At 40.0% G+C, this 8768-nt stretch overlaps 1 pseudogene; it reads right to left on the minus strand.

The window, feature by feature from the left end:
• Positions 1-7532: 7532 nt before the first annotated feature.
• LOC138672104 (protein FAM200C-like) lies at positions 7533-8297 on the minus strand (annotated as a pseudogene).
• Between the last annotated feature and the right edge of the window lie 471 nt (positions 8298-8768).

The raw sequence follows: 8768 nt of genomic DNA on the forward strand, positions 1-8768 counted from the left end.
CCAATCGGGGTCAAGAACTGGGTCATCTATTACCTCTTCTTGTAGCTCGTGTGCAACTTCGTCTGTGTCACCGTGTCGGTCGGTGGTATAGCGTTCGTGATGGGGCAACATAGTCTCATCAGGGTCTGATTCTTGATCATTACCCTGCGAGGGCAATGTTGTGGTCTGAGTCAAAGGACCAGCATAGTAGTCTGGCTGTGGCTGTGCATCAGTGCACTCCATGTCAGATTCAACTTGTAATGGGCATGGACTGTTAACTGCTTCACTTTCTAAGCCAGGGACGGTATGTGTAAAGAGCTCCATGGAGTAACCCGTTGTGTCGCCTGCTGCATTCTTCTCTGTTGTTGTTTTTGCTGAAGAGGACAAGGAAGCGACTTGTCCCTGACCGTGAACATCCACTAACGACGCGCTGCTTTGACATTTACCAGTTTCACGAGAGGAGGCAAAAGAGCTAGAGGCTGAGTCAGCAAGATAAGCCAAAACTTGCTCTTGCTGCTCCGGCTTTAAAAGCGGTTTTCCTACTCCCAGAAAAGGGAGCGTTCGAGGCCTTGTGTAGCCAGACGACGAACCTGGCTCCACAGCTCCAGACTTAGGTGCAATATTTTTTTTCCCACGACCAGCTGATGCTCCACCACTACCACTACCCTCATTACCAGCTGACAATGAACGCCCCCGGCCACGACCTCTTCCACCAGACTTCCTCATTGTTTTAAAAACGTAACCAAACTAACGGTATTTGTTGCTGTCACACAACTTACACGGTGAGCTATAACTTCAGTATGATTTAGCTACCCCTTTACAGGTGAGTGAGACCACAACGAAAATCAGGCACAATGTTACACACTCTGTTGTTGGTGGCAACAAATGAGAGAGATGCCACACATGCAGGACTGTCACTGAAGCACAAATGTAAATATTAATCTCCCACTGATTTGATTTTTTTTTTTTTTCAGGGAGACTTTAGGAAAAAAAAATAATAGAATAAAATAATTTTTTCAGGAAGAATTTAGAAACCAAATAAAATAAAATGATTTTTTCAGGGAGAATTTAGAAAACAAATAAAACAAAAAAAGGCTTTCTATGGCCCACTGAGTGAGAGATGACGCACACAGGAGTCAGGAGTGGCACACAAGCCCAGAGGCCAATATTTATCTCCCACTGATTGATGTAGTGATTTTTTCAGGTAGATTTTGGAACCCAAATCAAGCTAAAAAAATAATAGGCTTTCTATGGCCCACAATTGGAGAGAGAGAGAGAGATGGCACACCCAGGAGTCAAGACTGGCACACAAGCAGAAAGGGCAATATTAATCTCCCACTGATTTGATTTTTTTTTTTTTTTCCAGGGAGACTTTAGAAAAAAAAAATAATCAAAAAAAATGATTTTTTCAGGAAGAATTTAGAAACCAAATAAAATAAAATGATTTTTTCAGGGAGAATTTATAAAACAAATAAAACAAAAAATAGGCTTTCTATGGCCCACTGAGTGAGAGATGACGCACACAGGAGTCAGGAGTGGCACACAAGCCCAGAGGCCAATATTTATCTCCCACTGATTGATGTAGTGATTTTTTCAGGTAGATTTTGGAACCCAAATCAAGCTAAAAAAATAATAGGCTTTCTATGGCCCACAATTGGAGAGAGAGAGAGAGATGGCACACCCAGGAGTCAAGACTGGCACACAAGCAGAAAGGGCAATATTAATCTCCCACTGATTTGATTTTTTTTTTTTTTCCAGGGAGACTTTAGAAAAAAAAAATAATAAAAAAAAATGATTTTTTCAGGAAGAATTTAGAAACCAAATAAAATAAAATGATTTTTTTCAGGGAGAATTTAGAAAACAAATAAAAGAAAAAATAGGCTTTCTATGGCCCACTGAGTGAGAGATGACGCACACAGGAGTCAGGAGTGGCACACAAGCCCAGAGGCCAATATTGTTCTCCCAATGATTGATGTAGTGATTTTTTCAGGTAGATTTTGGAACCCAAATCAAGCTAAAAAAAAAAATAGGCTTTCTATGGCCCACAATTGGAGAGAGAGAGAGAGAGAGAGAGAGAGAGAGAGAGAGATGGCACACCCAGGAGTCAAGACTGGCACACAAGCAGAAAGGGCAATATTAATCTCCCACTGATTTGATTTATTTTTTTTTCCAGGGAGACTTTAGAAAAAAAAAATTATAAAAAAAAAAGATTTTTTCAGGAAGAATTTAGAAACCAAATAAAATAAAATGATTTTTCAGGGAGAATTTAGAAAACAAATAAAAGAAAAAATAGGCTTTCTATGGCCCACGGAGTGAGAGATGACGCACACAGGAGTCAGGAGTGGCACACAAGCCCAGAGGCCAATATTGTTCTCCCAATGATTGATGTAGTGATTTTTTCAGGTAGATTTTGGAACCCAAATCAAGCTAAAAAAATAATAGGCTTTCTATGGCCCACAATTGGAGAGAGAGAGAGAGATGGCACACCCAGGAGTCAAGACTGGCACACAAGCAGAAAGGGCAATATTAATCTCCCACTGATTTGATTTTTTTTTTTTTTTCCAGGGAGACTTTAGAAAAAAAAAATAATCAAAAAAAATGATTTTTTCAGGAAGAATTTAGAAACCAAATAAAATAAAATGATTTTTTCAGGGAGAATTTATAAAACAAATAAAACAAAAAATAGGCTTTCTATGGCCCACTGAGTGAGAGATGACGCACACAGGAGTCAGGAGTGGCACACAAGCCCAGAGGCCAATATTTATCTCCCACTGATTGATTTATTGATTTTTTCAGGTAGAGTTTAGAACCCAAATCAACCAAAAAAATAAATAGGCTTTCTATGGCCCACTATTTGTGAGATAGATGGCACGCTCAGGACTGGCACACAAGCCCAGAGGCCAATATTAATCTCCCACTTTTTTTTTTTTTCAGGGAAAATTTATAAACCCAATAAAAAAAATAATAAATAGGCTTTCTATGGCCCACTATCTGAGAGAGAGGGATGGCACGCTTAGGACTGGCACACAAGCCCAAAGGCCAATATTAATCTCCATTTTTTTTTCAGGGAGAATTTATAAAACCAAAAAAAAAAAAATAAATAGGCTTTCTATGGCCCACTATTTGTGAGAGAGATGGCACGCTCAGGACTGGCACACAAGCCCAGAGGCCAATATTAATCTCCCACTTTTTTTTTTTTGTTCCAGGGAAAATTTATAAACCCAATAAAAAAATAAATAAATAGGCTTTCTATGGCCCACTATCTGAGAGAGAGAGATGGCACGCTTAGGACTGGCACACAAGCCCAAAGGCCAATATTAATCTCCCACTGATTGATTTATTGATTTTTTCAGGTAGAATTTAGAACCCAAATAAAGCAAAAAAAAAAAAAATAGGCTTTCTATGGCCCACTGAGTGAGTGATGATGCACACAGGAGTCAGGAGTGGCACACAAGCCCTGAGGCCAATATTTTTCTCCCACTGATTGATGTAGTGATTTTTTCAGGTAGATTTTAGAACCCAAATCAAGCAAAAAAATCAATAGGCTTTCTATGGCCCACTGACTGAGAGATGGCACACACAGGAGTCAAGAGTGGCACACAAGCCCTGAGGCCAATATTTTTCTCCCACTGATTGATGTAGTGATTTTTTCAGGTAGATTTTATAACCCAAATCAAGCAAAAAAATAAATAGGCTTTCTATGGCCCACTGAGTGAGAGATGACACAGACAGGGATGGCACTCTAGCAGAAATGTCAATCTTAATCTCCCACAAAAAAAAAAAAAAAACAGGGAGTGTCCAACAATTACTATCTCCCTGCAGTAATCTCAGTCAGGTATGGCAGGCAGCAATAAGGAGTGGACTGATGCACAAATTAAATAAAAAGTGTGGACAAACAAAAAAGATAGCTGTGCAGAAAGGAAGGAACAAGAGGATTTGTGCTTTGAAAAAAGCAGTTGGTTTGCACAGCGGCGTACACACAGCAATGCAGCTATCAGGGAGCCTTCTAGGGCAGCCCAATGAGCTACAGCGCTGAGGGAAAAAAAAAAAATATGTAGCTTCCACTGTCCCTGCACACCGAAGGTGGTGTTGGGCAGTGGAAATCGCTACAGCACAAGCGGTTTGGTGGTTAATGGACCCTGCCTAACGCTATCCCTGCTTCTGACGAAGCGGCAGCAACCTCTCCCTAAGCTCAGATCAGCAGCAGTAACATGGCGGTCGGCGGGAATGCCCCTTTATAGCCCCTCTGACGCCGCAGACAGCAAGCCAATCACTGCAATGCCCTTCTCTAAGATGATGGGGACCAGGACCTATGTCATCACGCTGCCCACACTCTGCGTTTACCTTCATTGGCTGAGAAATGGCGCTTTTCGCGTCATTGAAACGCGACTTTGGCGCGAAAGTCGCGTACCGCATGGCCGACCCCGCACAGGGGTCGGATCGGGTTTCATGAAACCCGACTTTGCCATAAGTCGGCGACTTTTGAAAATGAACGACCCGTTTCGCTCAACCCTATCCACCACAACAAGGTAGACTCTTTTGGGATGGTAATACTCTGTTCTAACCTATTAGAAATTTCTTTAAATATCCAATACTCTTTATAGGTATATTTTTATTTATTTTTCTTCAAGGGAATGTGTCACATACTTTTTTAAATGACCAATAATACTACATACAAGGGACAAATACCACCACACCATGACACGTCCACATATTACCATCACATAGTGAACAAATAATACCACATACAAGGGACAAATGCCACCACACCGTGGCTGGGCCTCATATTACCAGCACATAGTGACTGAATAATACCACATACAAGGAACAACTACTGCCACACCATGACCAGATCACATATTACATCACATAGTGACCGAATAATACCACATACAAGGGAGAAATACCCACACCATGGCCAGACCACATATTACCACAACATCGTGACCGAATAATACCACATACAAGGAGTAAATGCCACCACACCATGACCAGACCACATATTACCACAACATCGTGACCGAATAATACCACATACAAGGAGTAAATGCCACCACACCATGACCAGACCACATATTACCACAACATAGTGACCAAATAATACCACATACAAGGAACAAATATTGTCACACCATGACCAGACCACATATTACTATCACATAGTGACCGAATAATACCACATACAAAGGAGAAATACCACCACACCATGACCAGACCACATATTACCACCATATAGTGAACAGATAATAATGATGAACTGAAAGGATTTGCCATATAGTATATGTCTATATGTCCGATTAATGTTCCACTGTTGAACGGAAAAAAATGAGACCCAGAGGTGGTTTCCAGAAAAGGAACGGTGACAGCACATGTGTGGCTCTCTCCAATAATTTCTATAGGAACTCCAAAAATTTCTGAATGACCCTGGTCGGATCTTTATGTATGTAACATAGATGATATATCCCATCAATATGCCACAAATATCCTTGATGGGACAAACTTTCTAATTACATGGTCAAGATATACTGTACAGATATATACCTGTACTTTAGTTATAGATAAGTATACAATAATATAACATTATACCCCCATGAAGTGGCCATATTTTGCTCAGATAACTGGTCTGTGCAGGCAGTCAGCACAGGGTATTTACGCTCTGGACTTTACAAGTCTACAGCACTGATCAGACCTTTCTTGGGAGAAGCAACAAGGACCTTTCTGCCGTCTTCATTTGTCTTTGATAGTGGATACTTGGAAACAATTATGGAGCTTTTTTTTGCGTTGTGTCATTCCTCTGTTATTTCTCATGAAAATCTATGAATAAACTGACAAATGGCTGACACCTTTCATCTGTGTCCCTACCAGTCTAACCTTGGCTAATTACTGCTGACAGTATCAGACTGTATGGATGAATCTAATTTAGGAGGGGAATGCCAATCCCTAGTTGTCAGGTAGGCCTGGGGTACAGATTTTGCTAAGCAACTGATTGATCGAGTGACAACTGCAGTTCTGAGAACTGCACAGCATGCAGTAAATTGCTTTGTACAGCAACTGTAACCCTATAGGTCAGATCAGGTAGCTGTGTCTGCTTAGGGTAGGTGCTACATGCACATTTCCAGAAGTAGCAACAGAGGAACTGCACAACAAAGGGACCACAGGCATTATATATTAAAGGGGTTTTCAAAGAAGCTTACAGTCTGTAATGACCACACGGCCACCTCAACACCATCGGAGCTCCTGCAACCCTCGACCTACTGTCTCCTTCCCCATAATCCTGTAGAATGTAAGCCCGCAAGGGCAGGGTCCTCGCCCCTCTGTACCAGTCCGTCATTGTTAGTTTGTTTACTGTAAGTGATAATTGTATTTTGATGTAACCCCTTCTCATGTACAGCACCATGGAATTAATGGTGCTATATAAATAAGTAAATAATAATAATAATAATAAAAGGGGTTGTCCAATACTAGGACAACCCCTTCTTGACGTAAATGTTCAGCCCCATAAAATAATAAAGTCTATACTCACCTCCCTTGTCAGCGCCGTTCCCGAGGTGTTGGCAGTTGCTCTCTCCGAGGCTCTCATGCAGTGTTGTGTCACACATGTAATAGTTTGTGAAAATATAAAGAGAGACCTCAGCGACCAAATAAAACCGACATGATAATCAGCGCGGACCTTGAACGCACTCATCTCTAAACCTACGGATAGTGAAATAAGCGCTGTTTTACTGCGTAGACTAATCCGTCCAGTATATAACGACCATAATTATAAATATGAGAATGCAGAACTACTGGATCCCGCCTATGCTCTGAAGTTGTTCACACACTGCTTTTTTATGTCAGTTTTCTGCTAAATAAAATGCAGACTATTGGCAGGAAAAACGCTGTGCACATTATGTGCATTTTTGTTGCATTCATTTAAAAGTGTAAAAGAAATGCAGCAAAAACGCTAGAAGAATTGACACACTGCAATTTTTTAAAACAACACACAACGGCTCAAAAAGGCAAGGAAAAAATATTTTGCGGCTACTATAAAATGCTCACTTTTATATACATACAGGATACAGGTATATGAGTATATGAAGTCTGCTCACACATTATAGGTGAGGTGTGTTATTAATGATAAGACTCTCTGAGGGAGATACGGTAATTCATGAACATACACACGTTGTGTGCTGGCATTAGGGTACAGAGCGCAGCCCTCACCTGCAGACATGGCCGCTCTGCAGTCACTCTACACCAGAGGTTCCCAAACTTTGTTTTCTCGTAGACCACTTTTAAAACTTTACTGGTTTCGGTGGACACCCTGCTGCTACATTTCTTCCATATTCCCAAAACTCATCAAAAACTGTGAACATTGGATCTAGCAATGGAAATTTGAGTTGCGGCTGAGTTCCAATCCTGAATTCGGAGTGGTAAAAATAAAAATTGTATATTTTCTTGTGTTCTATTTTTTAAAATAATATGATTACAGACTTAATAAAAATAAAATTAAACATTAATAACGTAACATAACTTCAACAATGCAAATCAACAATAAAAAGAAAATAGTCTTAAGTTTAATGAGAGGGGTGAATTTGATGGAGTGACAGCAAATTATCAATATTTGGCTTCAGTTTTGTAAGGAATAACCGCAAATCTCCCCATTCTGTGATGTTCAATCTGCTATTTATTTTGTTAATAGGTTTGTAACGACACTAAAACTTTTTTCAACAAGGTATGACGAGGGAAACGCTATCAAAAGTTTTCTCGCAATTTCCCACAGCCCAGGATATTTTTTGGGTATTTCTGCCTGCAGCCAAAATGTAGCCTTTTTTAAATCTCACCTTCAGCTCCTCATTGGTGCTAAGCTCGAGTAGCTCCTCTAGTAATACCACATTCCCAACTTCCGTTTCATCAAATGGATTTATGATCCATGGTGGTATTTCCATCGTCAGAATATCTTCAAATCTGTTTTTGAAGTCATCATGCAGGGCATGTAAATGTTGAATATATGTCTGAATATCCTCATCAAGACATTCTGCCTGTGACAAGTTTGGAAACTGGGAGAATTTGCGCCGACTAATATTTTGCTTCATAAATTTCAATTTTCCAATGAAAGCCTAAATTAAACCCTTTGTTTTTATTAAATTTAGGCTGTCCCCTTGTAACAACAAGTTAATGTCATTAAATTTTTTGAACATATCTGTCAAATACACGATGTCTGCTTTCAATTTGTTCAGGTTTTCTTTTAAATCTGGATCTTTACTTTCCAGAAACTATGATTCAAAAAGTGAGTGAAAGCTTGTTAAACATGCACCTTTCCACAACCAGCGTACTTCAGTATGTAAGAGCAATCGTTAGAAGTCTTCATGATTTTCGTCGCACATATTGTGCCAATAAACGGGTATTCAACGCATTGCTTCTTATTTTGTTAACTGCTTTAATCACAAATTTAAGCGATTGGTGCAATCTATTACTCAAATTTTTCGCTACCAGGTGTTGTCGGTGGATGACAGTGAATTGCAGTTACTCCTGGTATAATTCTTTTAAGATGGCTTATAAACCTACGATATGGTCCGAACAGGGCAGGAGCTCCATCTGCTGCCACCAAAATAATGTTTGTGAATAGAATCGATTTTTCCTTAAAAAAAATCACTCAGGACATTAAATATTGATTCGCCATTAATGTCCGTCTCCAAAGTTTTCGCAAATAGCGAATTCTTTACCTCCTTTTGCTGTCTCTGTGCTCCCTTGTGTGGTCCCTGCAAAAGGACCCTTGATGATGTCAGAGTCATGTGATTGGTGACTCCTCC

The sequence above is a fragment of the Ranitomeya imitator genome, chromosome 3 (genome assembly GCF_032444005.1).
Source record: "Ranitomeya imitator isolate aRanImi1 chromosome 3, aRanImi1.pri, whole genome shotgun sequence".
Taxonomy (NCBI): domain Eukaryota; kingdom Metazoa; phylum Chordata; class Amphibia; order Anura; family Dendrobatidae; genus Ranitomeya; species Ranitomeya imitator.